At 42.9% G+C, this 18,297-nt stretch overlaps 1 long non-coding RNA gene across 1 annotated transcript; it reads right to left on the reverse strand.

Annotated features, from left to right (window-relative positions):
- Positions 1-1,860: 1,860 nt before the first annotated feature.
- LOC108587646 lies at positions 1,861-11,895 on the reverse strand. The gene is made up of 2 exons (XR_001906499.3): positions 9,821-11,895; positions 1,861-3,953 (listed from the first exon to the last, which is right to left on the reverse strand). It is a non-coding gene; the product is annotated as an uncharacterized LOC108587646 (long non-coding RNA).
- Between the last annotated feature and the right edge of the window lie 6,402 nt (positions 11,896-18,297).

The following is an 18,297-nucleotide window of genomic DNA, read 5'->3' on the forward strand; positions in this document are numbered from 1 at the left end:
GACTGTTCAAATGCTGATCATATAAGGAGAATGCCAACCTGTAACCAGTCCAGCTGTGTCTGTACCTTAATTCTGATTTCTGTACAACACTTCCTTTTTTTGTCATTAAATTTGTTCTAACCATGAGGCATCCCCAGAATCTCTGAATCTGCTGTGTTTCTGGGGGCTGCTCCATTCATGAATCATTCATTGCTCAATTAAACTCCTTTGAATTTAATTCAGCTGAATTTTTCTTTACCACATCCAGTAGTATTACCCCTGTTCCCTGACAGCACCCACACCAGATCAGACTCCCACTTTCTTTTTTTTTTTCTCCTCTTAGAATAACTTTGAAAGTCTACTCTTTTTTTGTTGTTGTTGTCATTACTATTGTTTCATTTAGTTTTAAGTTCCAGGATACATAGGCAGGATGTGCAGGTTTGTTACATAGGTAAACATGTGCCATGGTGATTTGCTGCACCTATCAACCCATTGCCTAGGTATTAAGCACTGCATGCATTAGCTATTTATCCTGATGCTCTCCCTCTTCCCACCCCCTTGACAGGCCCCAGTGTGTGTTGTTCCCCTTCCTGTGTTGATGTGTTCTTGTTGTTCAGCTCCCTCTTATGAGTGAGAACATGTGATGTTTGTTTTCTGTTCCTGTATTAGTTTGCTGTGGATAATGGCTTTCAGCTCCATCCATGTCCCTGCAAAGGACATGATCTTATTCCTTTTTAGAGCTGACCCTAGCCCTAACCCTAACCTTATTTGTCGTAGCTTCAGTTTCCCTATTAATGACATGGGGATCTAAATAACACACACAGAAGGAATTCCGGTCCACTTGAGAAGCCATGACTGGTTCAGCATTTGCAACTCTGTCTGAAAGATGGAGACTCCTCCCAGGTTTCTGAGTCCCAGAGCCATCTAGTGAGGACTCCTGAAAACAATCTGGAGAATGCTTCCCACCAACCAGGGGCACAGAGAGGAGCCCTGCTCTCTGATGGCCAAGGGTAGAAATAAACTTTCTCAACCCCATCCTTCCCTCCCACCTTGACCCTGGCATATACTGACCTGGCCCTCCTGCTATCCTCAGACCAGGGCAACCCACCCCACCCGACAGGCCTAAGAGCACAAAACTCTTTTCCATCTTGTTAGTACCTCTAACCCAAAAGCCCCCACCAAGCAATTGTGAACTTTGCATTTCAAGAAGCAAGTACCAATTTCTTTCCAGAAAATGTTGACTTCTGGTGCTGTAATTATTAAAATGCTGAGCAATGGTCATCTGAATGCTCATAGTCACAATGGTGAGCTCCTAACAAGTACAACAAACAGACTCTGCTAACTCGTTGTCATTTATCTTCTCTGAGCACCTTCACACCACCCCTATAGTCATTGTCAGGGCTTCTAGGACCTTAAACCTTGCCCACTGCTTCTTCCTCCCAGACATCCACCCCATATAACTTATCCACCTCCCTGCAGAATCAGTTGCCTCTCCAACCTGCAAGATGATTACCTGTTCCTCCTATGGCCCATTTTTCACAACCTGGCCTGTTTCTGCTCCCCTCCCACAACCCTTTCTTGCAGGATTTTCATGGTCCCCACTCCATTCTGAGTCTGCTGGTCTCAGCTGCAATTATCTCTACTTCCTTTTTCTCTGGGATGCAGCCTTCATGGACTGACCCATCTTGAAGAAACAGCTGGAGATTGAGAGATTTTGATTCATAACTGTGAATTTGGTATCTATGTGAATTTGAACAAACCACTTGTACTGGCATAAAATAGGTTTTCTAGCTCCATGCTGCTTCCCCAGAAATGTTGTGAGGAAGATAAAGACAGTGAAAATGGGACCATCAATCAAACACCTTCAGTTGTGAACACACCTGTCATGAAGCAAAGTTTATTTTCCTGGTACTTGCATCAAGGCAGACTATACCACAGGAGGAACCACGGGACCACACAGTCATAGTTAGTTAGGAGGGAACTTGTATGGAATTTGGGCTTGTGCTTTGTGATTTTGGTTAGGTGGGCACTGAAGAAAGTGTAAGTCTGATCTGGTCTGGGTGCTGTCAGGAAGCAGGGATAATAGGATTGAATGCCATTTTCTTTTTCTAGAACTGGAGAGGACCAAAGAGGGCTAAAGCTATAATTAGTAGAGAAGCAGCAGTTGCTTGTGGTTTTCTGATGTTCACCATTAGTTCATGCTTTTCAAATACGTTACTCTGTTTGCCTCCACCGGAATGCAATTTTTCTAGTAAACTGTTTGCTGGGTCTGCAGAGCATTAGGTGTGACTTTCCAGAGAAGGCAAGGGATAACTCTGGCCTTCTTCCATTGATTCTAATGCTTGTTCACCGATTCCGTCCACAAATACGCATGGAGTACTGTGCAGCTCATCACGGCCAGGCCCAACCGAGGCCACTGGAGTCGCTGGAGTGAGAGAACTGTGGTCACAAGACAGGGATGTGCCCCACATAGGACAAATGTTATGAGCAGCTTTCCAGACTGAGTACACAGTGTGCATAATATATTAGAGTCCTTGTTAAGCTCCAGATAAAGAAGTTGAAGTAATGAAAGAAAGAACCAAGGATATGAGGGAGGATATGAGAGTTCTTGATTGCTTTGGGTCTGCCCACCCACCCTCAGCAGACATGGTTTGCCCTGGTTGCCCAGTGCAGGTTTGATTCTGAGTGAAAACCAGAAGCATCATTTTCATGGTGTGGTGTGGGCCTACTGGCCGGGGTGGCCCTAGGTACCTCTGCATCAGACTGGGCCACTATGGAGAAGCTTCATTCTGCTGGGATGTGTACTCTTGTCCAACCCATGAGACACTGGAGGATTTCATCGCAGAAGTCCCTGATGATGTGAGAGCAAATCTCACTGTCCCTGTATATCAGTGGGAGATGGAAGAGTGTATTTTGATAGTCCAGGTATTCCTAGTTCTCTTGTTTGTAGGCAAAATTGTTTAGTAATTCAAAGAAGTCTTTCTTGATCAAGAGACAAGGGACCTGCCAGTAGCAATTTAGCACTAGCAGTAGTCAAATGTAATGATCTCGGCAAGTTTCATCCTGGGGTGGAGGAAAAGGAAGAGTCAGAAGTAACTGATGACTTGGATGGGTTCAAGCCTGTGAAGAGGAACTTCATATGCATTGTGGTGAGACACAGGAAAAGTAAATCCTCATTGTTCAGAACAAAAACGGCTGATGTCTGAGACAGCAAGAAAGATGCAGTCTTTACACCAGGCACAAAAAGCCATTGAGCCATACATGCAAGAAGCTAAAGCACACTTCAAACTAACAGGAGAAACTGAAAAAAGATTCAAGCTGACCAGAGCGACATTTATGTCTTCTATGAAGAGTCAGGCCATGTCTTGGGAGGAAGACAGACTCAAGATCAACGAAGCGGCAGCTTGGCCCTAAGAAAAGGACTTGAGTGAGAAATTGGGATTAGGAGAACCAAGGAATGGTGATCATATTCCTAAGAAGGCAGAAGGATCCAGGAAAAGATTGAAGGATGCTGTCAGGTCTCATGCCCACTTCAATATTCAAGAGAAAGAGAAAGAACCAATTTCATGTCAATATTACCAAAGAAAAGAAGAAAGCTCACTAAGAGGTCAACACAAGAGCATCTAGAAGCCTCCATGGAAGGAGCAGATTGACATCTTGAGGAGAGAGAAAATGAAATGATTAAATGACATCAGTCTAAAAGAGTGGAGTGTGTGGGGGTGCTACCTGTCAAGGTAGATCTTGACTTACAGCATGTGGTAGAAAGTTCTGAAGCCAATGACCTGATGAGCCATGAAATAAAGAGTTGGAGAATTCCCGAGAGCTATTTCCTGATCTGACATGACAGCTGGAGGGAATCATTTTTTTCTAGGCTGTGGCAGATTCTGTTAATCAGGTGCCAAGCTCCCAATGACTGGCTGAGAGCTCAGGAGGTTGAAGGAAACATCATTATCACCAGACAGGAAGTTGCGGACCTAGGACAAAGAAGAAGGGAAAGAGCCATTCAGCTCCAGCTTCTACACGTGGATCTTCATGGATTTGATCATCCCAATGGAGCATGTGGTTGAGATTAGGGTTTCTGCCCTGATACCTGGACATGAAGTGGTACTTTCTCAGAGATAGCAGAGTCTCTGGCCCTTCTACTCAGATGCTTCCCTTGATGACCCTCTCCTCACTCCCCCTCCTCTGTCTCCATTACCTTCACTTTTTCTTTCCTCTTTCCTTTTCCCCAGTAAGATGTTTACTGAGTCTTAATAGGGAGTTTCTGGCAAGAAGCTATCTTCTTCTGCTACCTCCTTCAAGAAGGCTTGTTGCACTCATGCCAGACTTCTTCGTCCCAAAAGTAGGGTTCTCCTCCTTTGCATCTGCCATAGCCTGTTTTTTCCCCTGGACATTCTAATTTAGAAAATGGTGTGTGTTATCTCTCGGTTTCATTCAACCTCCATGGGACCTTTGTCCTCCAAATTCTGAAACCACACAGTGGTCTTCAGTCACGAGTTTTCATATTTGATCCTCAAAATGTCTTTCTGTTCTCCCTCTATATTTACATTTATGGTAGAGTTTTTTACACAAGTGGTTTTTTTTGTTTTGTTTTGTTTTTGTTTTTTTGTAGAATCTTGATAGTCATATAGATTTCAGGATAAATTTAGAAAATAAAGATTATTGGAAGTTATTCTTATGATAGTATACTCTAGAAAAATATGTTTCCAGTAGATTTTATTTTTTTCTTTTTTTGAGATGGAGTCTTGCTCTGTTGTCCAGGCTGGAGGGCAATGGCATGATCCCAGCTGACTGCAACCTCCGTCCCCCGGGTTCAAGCAATTCTCCTGCCTCAGCCTCCAAAGTAGTTGGGATTACAGGCTCCTACCACCACACCCAGCTAATTTTTGTATTTTTAGTAGAGATGGAGTTTCGCCATGTTGGTCAGGCTGGTCTCGAACTCCTGACCTCAGGTGATCTGCCTGCCTCAGCCTCCCAAAGTGCTGGGATTACAGGCATGAGCCACCACATCTGGCCCTCCAGTAGGTTTTTATTGTATGAGTCAGCCTACTTTTCTTTGAAAAACACTATATGATTTTTGAGCACTTTAGCTTGAAGAGACATTTGAAAGAGAAAAACTTTTCTCTATTTTAATGTTTCAGTCTAGCAGGGTAAAAGAGAATGGTGAACTTTACTTCTGAGTTTCAATACATTAGACTTGAATTTAAGTTTGGCTCCCCTCTGTTCATTTAGTGGAGAGGGCAGTCTGTGATGTGGGGAGTCCAGTAGGGCTGGACCTGTTCATAACTATTGCCTTCTGGTACTATAGGTCTCTGAAAGGGGCTAGACTCAGGGCTAGAGACTCAGTGAAGAGGGTGGTGGGCCAGCCTATAACTCCTCACCTTTATCCCATACCCCTAGGAGACCTGGGCCACTGCAGCCTTCAAACTCTTCATGTAGATGGAAGAACCTATGCCCATGTCATCCCCTCTTGACAATACCATTTACATGTTCCTATGTTAATGTCATGGATGGCATCATGTGCCAAATCCTTCGTTGTCTGAAAATATGGCCTATGGAACAGATCTGACGAGCAGTTGATTTGACAGGGGCCAAGAATGTCTTCAGGTTTGACAGTGGAGAATGTCAGTGTCGGTACAAGAGTACAGCTGTGGGGTTCTTAGACCAAGAGTTTTGGGTCTCAGCCCAAGCAAATCCTACCACACAGAAAAACAGGAAAGGCTTTGCTCACTTAGATCCTGGTCCAGAGTCACAGCTCTACTTGGTAAAGCATCTATCAGAGTCTTCAACAGAGTCATGTCCTAGATCTGTGGTGTCAGTGTGACCAAGGTGTGTAACAGAGTTCCGGTACCTGCAGGCTGTCTGACTATCACCAAGTCTCAGGCTTTCTTGCTGTACATGGGTCCAACATTCACGACTGCCTACAAAAAGTCCTTGAAAGATTCCAATAGGAGTCATGGGTCTCCCTGATCCCTCACCCCCGGCACATACCCAGGAATAGACAGAAGTTACTACTAAGACTTCCCCAAGGATGCAATTGTGAGCCAGGCCTCAGTGGCAAAAAGGCATGGGACAAGTACCAAGGCATTCCCAGAAGCCAGGAACCATCATGAGTGCTGACTCATTCTGTATTGATCAGATCATCTGGTGAGGGAAACAGAGAATTTGGGTAGGAGCAAGGATTCAGGGGGACTCAGACTTAGAGGCCCAGGATTGAAGCGGGTCTTGTACCCGCACACCTTATAGATGTATTTCTACCTGAGAGCCCACACTTAGAGACCACCCTTCAGAGTCAACTCTAGTCGAAAGCATTGACTGGAGGAGGGGAACTGCTCTGCTCTCCTCTCCATCGCAGAATAGGGACTCTAGGCTTTGTTTTAGTTCCTGTCATTCTCATTTCCTTGTTCTTGTCTGATTTGGCTGTTTCTATCTGTGAGGCAGAGACACTCATCTCTAGTTTCAAATCATCCTTGGGCAGGTCACAGGCCTTGTGTTCCAACCTTCTGATCTAGGTACCTAGTGAGCTGTGGGTACAGATTTATCCCTTGGCTCTGGGCCATGGAACATGGTCATGAGAGCTGTGAGGATGATGGCGAAGCTGTGCCACGTGCCCTGTGGCCGTGTGGGGGTTGGCACTGGGCTGACCAGCATCCATGTGTCCCATCAGTAAGCCAACCTATAAGCAGTGTGGCTCACAGGTGTCCACTTCTTTTTCACTGTTCTTCAGCTTCTTGGAAGGTCTAGGTGAAGGTCAAGAGTCAACAGAGCTGCTGGAGAAACCAAGGTATAGGGAAGGGTGTGGGCCTGGGCTCTTTTCTTGACCTAGCCATTGCCCGGATGTGCCTTGCCTCCTGATCCTCTGTTCCCTGATTTTGAGATGACCACACTGTTGTGGGCAATCATGACCATTTGCTCTGAATATGGTCTGCCAGGGGAAACATTCACCAGGTGCCCAAAAAAGCCTGTCCTGAATGCCCCTCATAGAACTGTCCTCTGCTTGGCAGAAGTCATTAGGACATTGGACAGCTCACTGCCCCTGGCTTCTTTGCCCTTCGTGCCTTTCTTCCTCTCTCTTTTCCTTAACACGTGTCTTGCCATTTTTCTTTCTTCATTGCTATTTGAATACATTTGATAAAGGTGGTCTCTAGGCCCTATGAGAGCCTGGCCTTGTGCAGGATGTCTGCAGGTGATGGGCATGGTAGGCCAGGATGGCTCACTGCACACTCTATCAAACCCTGGCCTCCATGTCTGTGTGTGTATGTGCCAACATCATAGACATCCAAGAAAGGTAGGGCTTTCTTCTCTTCCAGACATGTATCTGAAACTTTGTTGCTAGTAGAAGAAATCTGAGAACTGGCCAGGTGATCAAGGGCAGGTGGTGAGGAATAAAGGACTTGTGAGACATTTCACCTCCATCACCTTCTGGTGTGGTCCTGCTGCATGCCTCACTTTTTCGTGGTCTGCAAGTTTTGCCAACTGAGATCAGGAGATTGGCTCGGGATTGAAATCATGATGCACCAGCAGTATAGCCCTGCAACTGCTCCTCACTCTGGGGCAGAAGCTGTGGGCTTGGAGAGGAGAAGGGGGGGCCTTTTCCTTTCTCTGCCATGGGGTGCTGGGGAGTTCCACCTTCTGGTCGTTGTGGAGGAGGCTGATCAGTGTCACCTTCCCACAGACACCAATGATTCAGTATGGGCAAATGATTTCTGAGAAAGCACCTCATAGAAGGTGCTGAAGAGTCAACTAAATCAGGCAGATTCTGGAGGACAAATGTGTGAAGGAAGAGGAACTGCTGGAGATGTGGTCTCTAAGTGTGCAGCTTTTCAGACAAGGGCAAGCCCTGATGCTCAGTGAATATTGAACTTCACCACAATGACACAGGCTCAAACAGAAAATCTGAAAAGTCCCACATTTGTATGACAAAATGAACTTATTCACATAGAGTCCATCTCAAGTTCAAATGGCTTTCTTGGTGAATTCTATCAACTCCAAGGAAGAAACAAACTTATGGAAACTCCATCAGAACATACAGGAAGAAGAAACACTTGATGTGAAATTGTGAGATACCAGCAATACTCTGCTACCCATAATAGAAAACAGTGTCCAGAATAAAATGACAGATGAATATAGCCTATCATCTTGCTCACAAAATTGATTATAAAATATAAACATGTCAAACCAATAACGTATGACAAATATAGGACATCATGGCCAAGTGACATTTATTCAGAATTGCAAGTTCATACTTCAGTGTGTAACTTTGAAACGCACAATGGAATAATTAAATCAGGGAGACATAGTTGTGTCACTTCAATACATTTGAAACATTAATTCACAAATTTCATCACCTATTTATTTTGTTTAAAAATCCCAGCAAATTTGAAATAGATGGGAATTTTCTCCACATGATAAGGTACACCAATGAAGAAAATTAACCTAATATAATGTGTGAGACGTGGAAATCATTTCTCCCTGTGATTGAGAACAAGGCAAGAATATCAGCTCTCATCATTCTCTTCAACTTTAGATAGAATATTTAGCAAATGCAACATGGCAAACAAAAGAGAAAACAGGCAGAATGTTGCGAAGAAAATAGTAGCACTTCCTTATTTACCAAATACATGAATTGATATGAAAACATTTAAATGAATGTATTTTTAGACCTGTGGAACTAATGAATGTGATTAGCATGGTTTTACGTTTAAGGGGAATATACACATTCATTTTTATTTCTATACTTTTAGCAACAGTTCATTGGAACATAGATGAATCAGTATTATACAATGTCAGTTCTCAACACCATGATCTCTAGAGTCAACTCCATTTTAATCAAAATTCTAGAGAAAATATCCAGCTTATTCTACAATTGATATAGCGTGTATTATCTGAGGAATTATACTTCATATTTTCAAGACAAACTATAAGACACAGCAATTAAAACAGTGTTGAATTGGAATGGAATGCATCAATAAACCGATGGAATAGAATAGATAATTCATACATACATTTGTACATATAAGTGGTCTTTTAAACTTCCATATAGATATAAATGATCTTTAATGGAGACTGGAAAGACTTTTGAACAAATATTGCTTAAATCACTGTAGATTTATTAAAAGAGAAAATCTGTATTCAATACTGCCACACACCATCAATGCAAGTTAACTCACTATTAATATAAGAGCATAACGTAAAAGCTAACTCAAGAAATGTAAAAGCTAAGTCAAAATGTGAAATGCTGAGTCATTTACAAGAACACAGAAGAATAGCTTCATGAAATAGGAGTAGTCAAGAATGTTTTGGTTGCAAATTAAAATGCTAATGAAAAAAGAAAAAAAAAAGTATAGATTACTTTTCATCAAACATGAAAACTCTGTTCATCAAAAGACACCAGTGATAAAATGAGGATACTATTCAAAAATATTCATAACGTTCAACTGAAAAAATCTTGCCTCTAGTTTATATAGAAATGCTTACAACTTATCAATAAAATTGTAAAGAAATTTTTTCAAGTAGGCATAGGACTTGAATAGAAAATGTACAAAGGAGGAAACATAAAAGTTTGAAGAAGAAACTCTAAAGCATTTGGCATCATTTTTCGTGAGGGAAATAGGAAATCATGCTGAGATACCACTCACACCTTCAAGAAGAAGGCTAAAATTAAAATGACTAAAAACAACAGGAATTGGCAGGAGGAGGGAGCCACCAGAACTGCCATTTTCTGTCAGAGAGAAAGTAAACAAGTACCACCACTTTAGCAAAGGACAAGGCAAAACAAAATATCTTCTTTGACTGGTGGAACTAAGGGTTAGAGGTAACAGCTAGAGAGAAATGTGGGTACCTGCCTCCCAAGCGAGTAGGTTAACCTGTCCTGGCCTCTCCTGAGAACCACAGCACTGCAAATCCAGTGGTTAAGAAAGCAACATCGCCTCTTCTCTCTGAGCTTCAGTTTCCATGTCAGTACACTGGGCCTTCAGCCTTGCATGGCCAAAGTCCGCCTCCTTGGGTGTGTGGGTTTCCCTTTACGTCCCCACAAGTGTATCAGGAGCATGTGGCTTTTCCACTGCGGTTTTAAGCTGTATTTACAGGAACCATCCACAGAGTCTGCAGAGTTCACTGTGCATGCATACAGTTATGCAACAGTGGCTTTGTCTGAGTCACTGATTCACTCATTCACTCATTCATCCTACAGATAGGAACAGGAACATTCCAGAAGAAAGGTCTGTGATCCTCTTAGTCTTTGCAGCAATCTTCTTGGAGATAACTATAGGCATTATCTATCATTTCTCATTCTAAATTAACTTCATTAATTTTTTTGACACAGGAAAGTATTATAAAAACAAGGCTACAAGGGTGGCCCCCAGCCTTCTTATACAAAATCTTTTCTGCATGATCATCTCAGTCTGTGCTTTGTCACATTGCACATCCTCCATGCTTCAGTCTGGGCTGAGCCACCTGGCTGGCCTTGATGGAAATTTTCTTGGAGGAAATGGGCTTCTAGGCTAGCATGAACTTGGCTTCTTATGTGAGGTGATGGGTCGGGGTAACAGATTGTGGTAATAGGGTGACTGGGAGTCCAGACATGGCTGTTACCAGCTCCCCTTCTCTACATCTTTCTACAGATTTTACAAAGGTAGTTTCCAAAATTATTTTCCTCTATATCTTTGTTGTTCCAATCCTTTTTAATTTTTAATTTCTGCCTTCTCTACTTAAGAGACAGACAGACATACCTCCCGATAGCTGCAGGATGGTTCTTTTAGAGACCTTGAACTGACCCAGTTTTCCAGCCTTTCTCACTTGTAGTTCTCAGGAATAACTGAGTCATGGCAGCCCAGGCTCTGCTCCTGTCCCACTTAGGAACAGAATGTCCTTCAGACAGTAGTTTATATCAAGAAGTCCTTGAAAATGAAACACTAAGACAAGCTTCTACTGATGAGTAGGAATGGAGGAGGCAGCCAAGCATTCTCAGAACAAAAGAAGCATCATCAAAGCTAAAAGGGTGAGGAGGGGAGGGATTCATGGGGATAGAATCTAAGGAAAATCAAAATTGAACTGCATCCTGCATCCCAGGATGGCTTATCTGGGATCTCTCTATCTCTGTCTGAAGTCCACCATTACCGAGCGTGCTTTTAGATCCATGACTGATGAAAAGCCTTTCTCTATGATTTTTTCTCCTCCACAGATCCTGCTAGGGCAAACCTATCTGATAGTTCCGCTTTCACACATGTGGTTCTTACACTCAGGAGGGAGATAAAAAAGGAAGGATTAGGCACTAGAGATACCTAAGGGCCATGGATTGAATGTGTTACATCACTTTTGCTCACATTTGCATTTCTAGAGCCAGATCACTTGCTCCCAACCCAACCCAACTGCAAGGGATTCTGGGAAATACTGCTTCCTGTGCTCCCAAGGAAAGGAAATGGTGCTGGAAATGAAGCCCCATTTCTGCCATAGTGTATGAGAAGATACCACTCAGGGGGTTTTGCTCTTTGGGGACAGCGATCATAGAAATGGAGGATAGCTGAAGAGGTACTGGGTGGAGGGTAAATTGTTTTTCAGATGAGATATCTTATACCATGCCTGCATCCAGCTGAGAAGGATGAAATAGAGAAAGAAAACCAGTAAAGCAAATTGGGTTACTTGCTGGAGAGATATCCTTGAGTCACTGAGAGGAGGGTGAGGTTGAGAACATAAGTAACTTGTTTGGCCTTAGAGGAGAACACAGACAGTTCATCCATGATAAGAGGAGGGAGGCCAGAGTTTGTGGTCACTGATGGAGGCACATTGGGACATTTGGTTGTGAGAAAGGAAGTTATTTTCTGATCATTTTCGATTTTGCAGCGAAGTAAAAAGCAAGATCTTTAGGCAAGAGTAAAGACTGGAAAGTGTGGCAGGCTTAAGAAAAGAGGATAAGGTTTAAAGTTAGTATCTGGAGGCATGGCAGAGTAAGGGAGAGAAAATGCAGCAGGATTACTGGGTAGCACTTGGGGTTACTTGATGTTAGAAGTCATTAATTTACAGGGAGAGAGGCATCATGATTGTATATTTTTCTACAACCAAGGTCAGCTTTGCAGGCGCGGGTAAAGAGTAAATGGAGAGTAGAATTTTGACATGGTTGAAATTGTTGTCCCCCAAGACACTTAAAAGAGGGAGGGAATTATTAAAGGAAGTGGAAATTGCAAAAGAGTGATTATAATAATTAGCCTTGCCACCTAAGTGTGCAGGAGGAAAGTGAGGACAAGAGGATAGTGAGGGGCAGTGACACGATGATTGGCTCAAGGGTTACATGGTCCTAGGAAGTTCAAGAAGTACTGTTGTCTGGTTCCAGAAAGAAATGAGGTGAGGAGAACAAAATTATCCCCACAGATTTATCCATGCGTTTCAATTTTCAAAAAAGGGTACCAGAAAGTTCATCATTACACTGGTGACTTTATAAATTCAGCATGGTAAATTCCATTCCCTGTCTGTGGTTCAAGTCAGTTCAGTACTATGAACTCAGGCTGAGCTCACTTAAATACTACACAAGGTTGTGGAAAGTCCATTCCATGCTTGCCAGTGCCTGTATTTGTCATGATCCTAATAGTCAAGTGAAACCATAACATTAGAAGCATGTTTATATTGTGTCATATGTCATTTTCAATTTATTGTAAGCTTGGTTTCTTCTTTTGTAGAATAGCTTGATACAGAAGAGTGTTGGAAATGACACTGTGTGAATAAAGCGTTAGCAAAACCCTTTCTCTCATTTATGAAATTTGACCTTGGGTTAACTTTCTAGTTCTGTTTGCCTGGAACCCTGATTAGGGTGGAAATCCAGCAGTGTTAATGAGCAATATTGCTTACAAAAATGACCTGTGATCGGATCATGAACTATTTCAAACTGGGAGGACAGAATGAAATAAAAATATCAGTTTCTGAACCACAGTTTTGGACTTTCTGAAGTGCGGTGCTTCTTGTGTCACATGTGTCCTTTGTGGAGACCTGGAAACTTTGCCTATGGAGCTATTGTCATAACATATATTGGCTCCTATCAGGAATAAGGGGCTTTCAAGCCAGGGTCAGTTCTCACCCATTACTGTACGTACTTGTGTAGGTCTAACTCGGTCACACCTGAAGTCTCCCTGGAGGGGCAGAGAGCAGCCCCTAGACTGCTGTGTGACTCCTGTCAGGCCTCCTCTCACTGCAGAACAATGTTTGGTGCTGTCCTGATGGCAGGCTGTGTTCCCTTTCCTATCTTTCTATCCTTCTAAATGAATCCAGGACTAAGTGTGGCCTATGACGAGTCTAAATGCATAGTTGTACTAAGAAGATGGCAGAGTGCACGTTGTACCTGGCTGTCATTTGTAAGCATATATGCACGTCACTCAGTATTCTAACGCACCCCAAACCCGATATGAAAAGGTAAACTGAATTCTAGGGTTTACGTGAGACTATAGTTATCATCAATGACTGGATTTTCAAAACTTTTATGTTTATTAGAGCACTCTGTCTCATGTAAGGGAATAAATTTGAATTAAACAATTACTTTTTGATAAAATTGTTCTTTAACCTCTTCTGTGTATTTGTGTTCCATGTAAGATTTTGATTGAAATAAAATTGTCTTTAATTTTGCCAAGTAGAAACATCCACTGCTCTGTAGCTGTCACGTAGAAGATGCTCCTGAACCTCCTGCATGCTGACAGCGTCAGGGAGCTCAGCACCCAGAGGCAGGATACTCCACTCCCCACAGCGTCATTGCCTGGGTGTCAGCTTTGGGATGTACTGGAAATTGTGCCTTGCCTCTGCTGCTACTGAAAGATTTAGTGGTTGCATTCTAAAATATTCCTTCTAATGTGAGGGGTCAGAAGCAGGAAGGGGAGCTTAATATTATGCAAGAAGCTTCAACTGGACTATCTATCTGCCAAACGTAGTGTGGGAGGGGTGTGTGTGTGTGGTTGTGAATGTGTGTGTGTGGGACAGGGCTCATATATCCATTTCCAGCCCCACTCCACAAGTTATCTCATCATTCATGAGTACTTCCTGTCATTCTTCCCATGGCCACTCTCCAGCTGAGACTTCTGACACAGACCACATCATGGATAGGAGCAGAGAGACCCACTGAGATCCTGGGTTAACAAATGTGGGGAGAGAAGCCACTCTTGGTGGGAGGGAGGTTGGAATAAACTGATTGCAGACAAGAATGGGAAACAGACTCTTGGTGCGTGTAGTTGATAAGGATGCTGTTACGAAAGACTTAGAATTGGGCATGGACATCCACAGCTGCAGAGTTTAAGGGGCCAGCACTAAAAAAGACCACGTCTTAGAGCAGACAGGAGTGGGACAAATATATCAAAGGACACAGAGAAGAATCAGCCTTTCAGGGGCCTCCAGGAATGACAGAATTCTGTTGCTCATGAGTTCAAGACATTCTTCATTCTCCATGAAAAGGTGACCCCATGGATCCTGAAAGAGGAGTGACTGGAGTTTGCCTCATTACCCGCAGACACCCTTTACAGAAGAAGGGTGTTACTGTTGGTGGTGGCCACAGCATAGAGATTGTCCAAATGACAGGTTCATGACTCCTTCAGGAGCCTGTGGTTTTCCATGAGTCTTGAGGAAAAACCTCCATGCATACTTGTTTTAGTTTCCTAGGATGGCTGTAGTACATTAACACAAGCTAGGTGGATGAAAACAACAGAAATTCATTTGCTCCAGTTTCTGGAGTCCAGAAGTCTGAAATCAAAGTATTGGCAGTGCTACACTCCCTTCAGACACTCTAGGGGAGAATCTTTTTCTTGCCTCTTTCAGCCTCGGCTTTCTTTTCACTTCCTTCAGTGTTTGCAGATGTTTCTTTGCTTGTGGCTGCATTGCTTCAATCTCTGCTTCCTCATTCCTTCCTCTTCTTCTTCTGGACATCTGTCTCCAAACTCCCCCTGCCCATCTTGATACATGTGATTTTATTTAGGGCCTGCAATGGACTGAATGTTTGTGTCCTCTCAAAATTCCTATCTTGAAATCTTAACCCTCAATATGATGGTATTAGAAGTTGTGGCCTTTGGAGGTGATTAGGTCATGAGGGTGGAGCCCTGCTAAATAGAGTCTGTGCCATTATTGGAGTCTGTGACTCCAGAGAGCTCTATCAGTCTCTTTCTACCATGTGGGAACACAAGGAGCAGTCAGCTGTCTAGAACCTGGAAGAGGTCCAGAACCTCACCAGAACCTGGCCATGCTAGCATGCTGATCTTGGACTTACATCTTCCAGGACTGTGAGAAATAAATTTGCTATTTATAAGTCACCCAGTCTACAATACTTTGTTATAGCAAATTGAAATGGCTAAAAAAGGGCCCAACCAAATAATCCAGGGTAATTCCTCCTCTCAAGATCCTCAACCATATAACGTATAAGATAGTATGCACTATTTTTCCCTGTAAAGTAATATTCACAGGTCCTAGAGATTAGGGTATGAATGTATCATTAGAGGTTACCTTTCAGCTAACAGTACTTTTCATATAAAATTGGTAAACTGGTAAGCCCAAACTAACCATTACTATTCAGATATTGGTGCCCAGAAGGGTGCTCTAAGGGAGCAATCCCTTTTCCTGATCAAGCATTAATCTTCCTGACTTTCCTGGTGATGCATGCAGAACTCACATAGTGAGATAGGACTGCACAAAGTTTATGTTATTCCATTTCCCATCCGGTTCATCTCCCCGCACTTTCCTCTGTCTCATCCATCAGGCCCTTCTGGGTAGCAAATGTACAGTTACAGGGGTCTCATTCAGGTAGGGGAATTTCCTGGGTCTGGGGCCTCCCTTAGGCCCAGGTAGGTGTGTTACTTTCCTCATGAGACATACTAGGCCTGTGTTCTTCAGGTCCATGAGGGTGGTGATGGACTCATGGACACAGAGTTCTCAATGGGCGGCCAAATGACTGCCTGTTGCTGGCAAAGGCCCTATTTCCCTCTGTGATGATGAATTCCTGCAAGATCAGAGCTGGAGAAGAGAGGGATCACAGTCAGACCTTTGAGTAGAGTCTGGCTTCTATGCATCTATAAGTGTTTGTATGTTTGCTGTATAAGTGTTTATTTTGTGTGTCTCTTGGGTGTTTGTGGTATGCGTGCTTGTGTGTGTGTAAGGAGGGGTATGGTACTGCCTCATCATCTTTTTTTATGTATAATTCTGTCCTTCATTGTGAAAGTGGTTGCCTGTCCTCAGCAGTTTCTTCTTTTGACTGTCTTCGGCAGTTTCGTCTGTAAGTGATGCCTCATCAGGTGGGATATTAAGGGGAGACAAGTCTGAAAGTAAAAGCTAGGTTACATAACACTGGCCAGAAACTGGGAGAGAAGAACAAGAGGAATGGCTTGAACCTATTTATGACCTGGAGTATGGATTAACACATGGAGAATATGCTTGATGACATGAGTTTGGAGTGAGATAGTTGTGAATTTTCAACTTTCTAAAGCTACCTCACATGAACTGTGAGCTTGCTGCAAGTATCCCAACATCTTAGGTTCTCTTTTCCTCATTTGTAAAATGATGTTTTATGAGGTCATGGTGCAAAGTTTCTAAGTGGCACATAACAGGTACTCAGAAACCCCTTCTACAAGTTTTTCTTCACCTCTTATTCCACTGATTCTCCTGTAAAGATTTAAATCACATGGCACCCAACCTGTGCACATACCTAGCTCACTCCTGGTCCTCTCCCAGCCAGCTCCCCCATACTCACTTAGGTTGCAGTGACAAAGTCCTGCTGTGGGTTACATGGGCTCACTGGGCCCCAAAGTTCCCCCTCACCCTTAGCTAAAAGCCTGGTGTCTGCCTGAGGGTGGCCTGCAGCTCCTTGCCCAGATTGGCCTTCAGTACTGTGAAGACACCTTCCTGTGAGGTCAACATCGAAGCCATCATTATTCTCATGAGTGCAGGCAGGCCCCAGTCCTTGAATCACACACACCACAGTAGCCCAGTCCCTCGTCATGAATCCCCCAGTGGGGATGTGAGCCCAGATCCAGGAGTGACTTTTTATGGAGGTCCTGGCAAGCACATGAGAATATCTCCATTCATTCATTCATTCATTCATTCATTCTCTCTCTCTCTCTCTCTCTGTTTTTGTCTTCCCCCTCATAAAACTGAAGCTCAGAAGGATGTTTTCTAGGGAACAATTCAGTCTACTGTAGTATACACAACAGGAGTCTCTGTTGCTAAGTGTATTCATTTTCTAGGGCTTCCATAATAAACTACCACAAACTGGGTGACTTAAAACAACATAAATTTATTCTCACACAATGCTGGAGGCTAGAAGTCTGAGATCAAGGTGTCACCAGGGTTGGTTCCTACTGGAGGCTCTGAGGAATATTCTTCTATACCTCACTCCCAGCTTCTGATATAGGCCATTGTAGGTAAACAGCCCTGAGGAATTAGCAGCAGTTTCCTGGCTGAATGGTTCATCATATTCTGTGTTTTCTCATGGAACGGAAGATTTTAGTAGAAACCAAGTTTGTAGGCAGATGTTTCAGAAGAAGCTGGTGGAAGTTTCTATACCAGTATTGTCCACAATCTTTGACATTCTTTGTCTTAAAGATGTGTCACTCCAATCTCTGCCTCCTTCATCACACAGCATTCTCCTTGTGTAACTGTGTGTCCAAATTTCCCTCTTCTTATAAGGATACCAGTCAGTGGATTAGGGCCAGCTCGAATCTAGTGTGGCCTCATCTTGTCTTTATCATAACTATAAAGACCCTAATTCCATATAAGGGTGCAGTCATAAGTCTTGGTGGTTAGGACTTGCATAGATTTTTTTTTTTTTTTTTGCGACACTATTTAGTACACATTAAGGAATGGGAATGCCTGATCAAGGACATTGAAGGTGGTCTGTCATGTGTTTCCTTTCTCCTCTGGTCCCTGGCCATCCCTTCCCAGTTTTGTCTTTTATTACTGGCTTATAGCAGTTGTTTCTGTATCCTTTGTATCCTTTGACAGATACAGGCCAATATTTGCAAATATTTTTTCTCCCAGTCATGGTTTGCCTGTCTTCCTAATGTTTAACAAACTGAGTTAATCTTTAATTTTGATGAAATTCAATTTATCATTTTTACTTGAATAATAATTGAGTTCTCTAAGACAATTTTGCCTAATGCTAAGTTACAAAGTATATCTGTACATTTTAAACCTAGATTTTTTTAGCTCTTATGAAATAAAACTTTAAGAGAGTGAGCTAGCAAGAGATAGCCAGAATGTAAATAGAAAACAATGTAACAGAAAGGAATGTAGCTCTTATGATCCTTTGTACTTGTATGTTATCAGTTGTCATGTCTCCTCTCTTTTTTCTGATTTTGAGTCTTCTCT

This window comes from Papio anubis, chromosome 11 (genome assembly GCF_008728515.1).
Source record: "Papio anubis isolate 15944 chromosome 11, Panubis1.0, whole genome shotgun sequence".
NCBI lineage: Eukaryota > Metazoa > Chordata > Mammalia > Primates > Cercopithecidae > Papio > Papio anubis.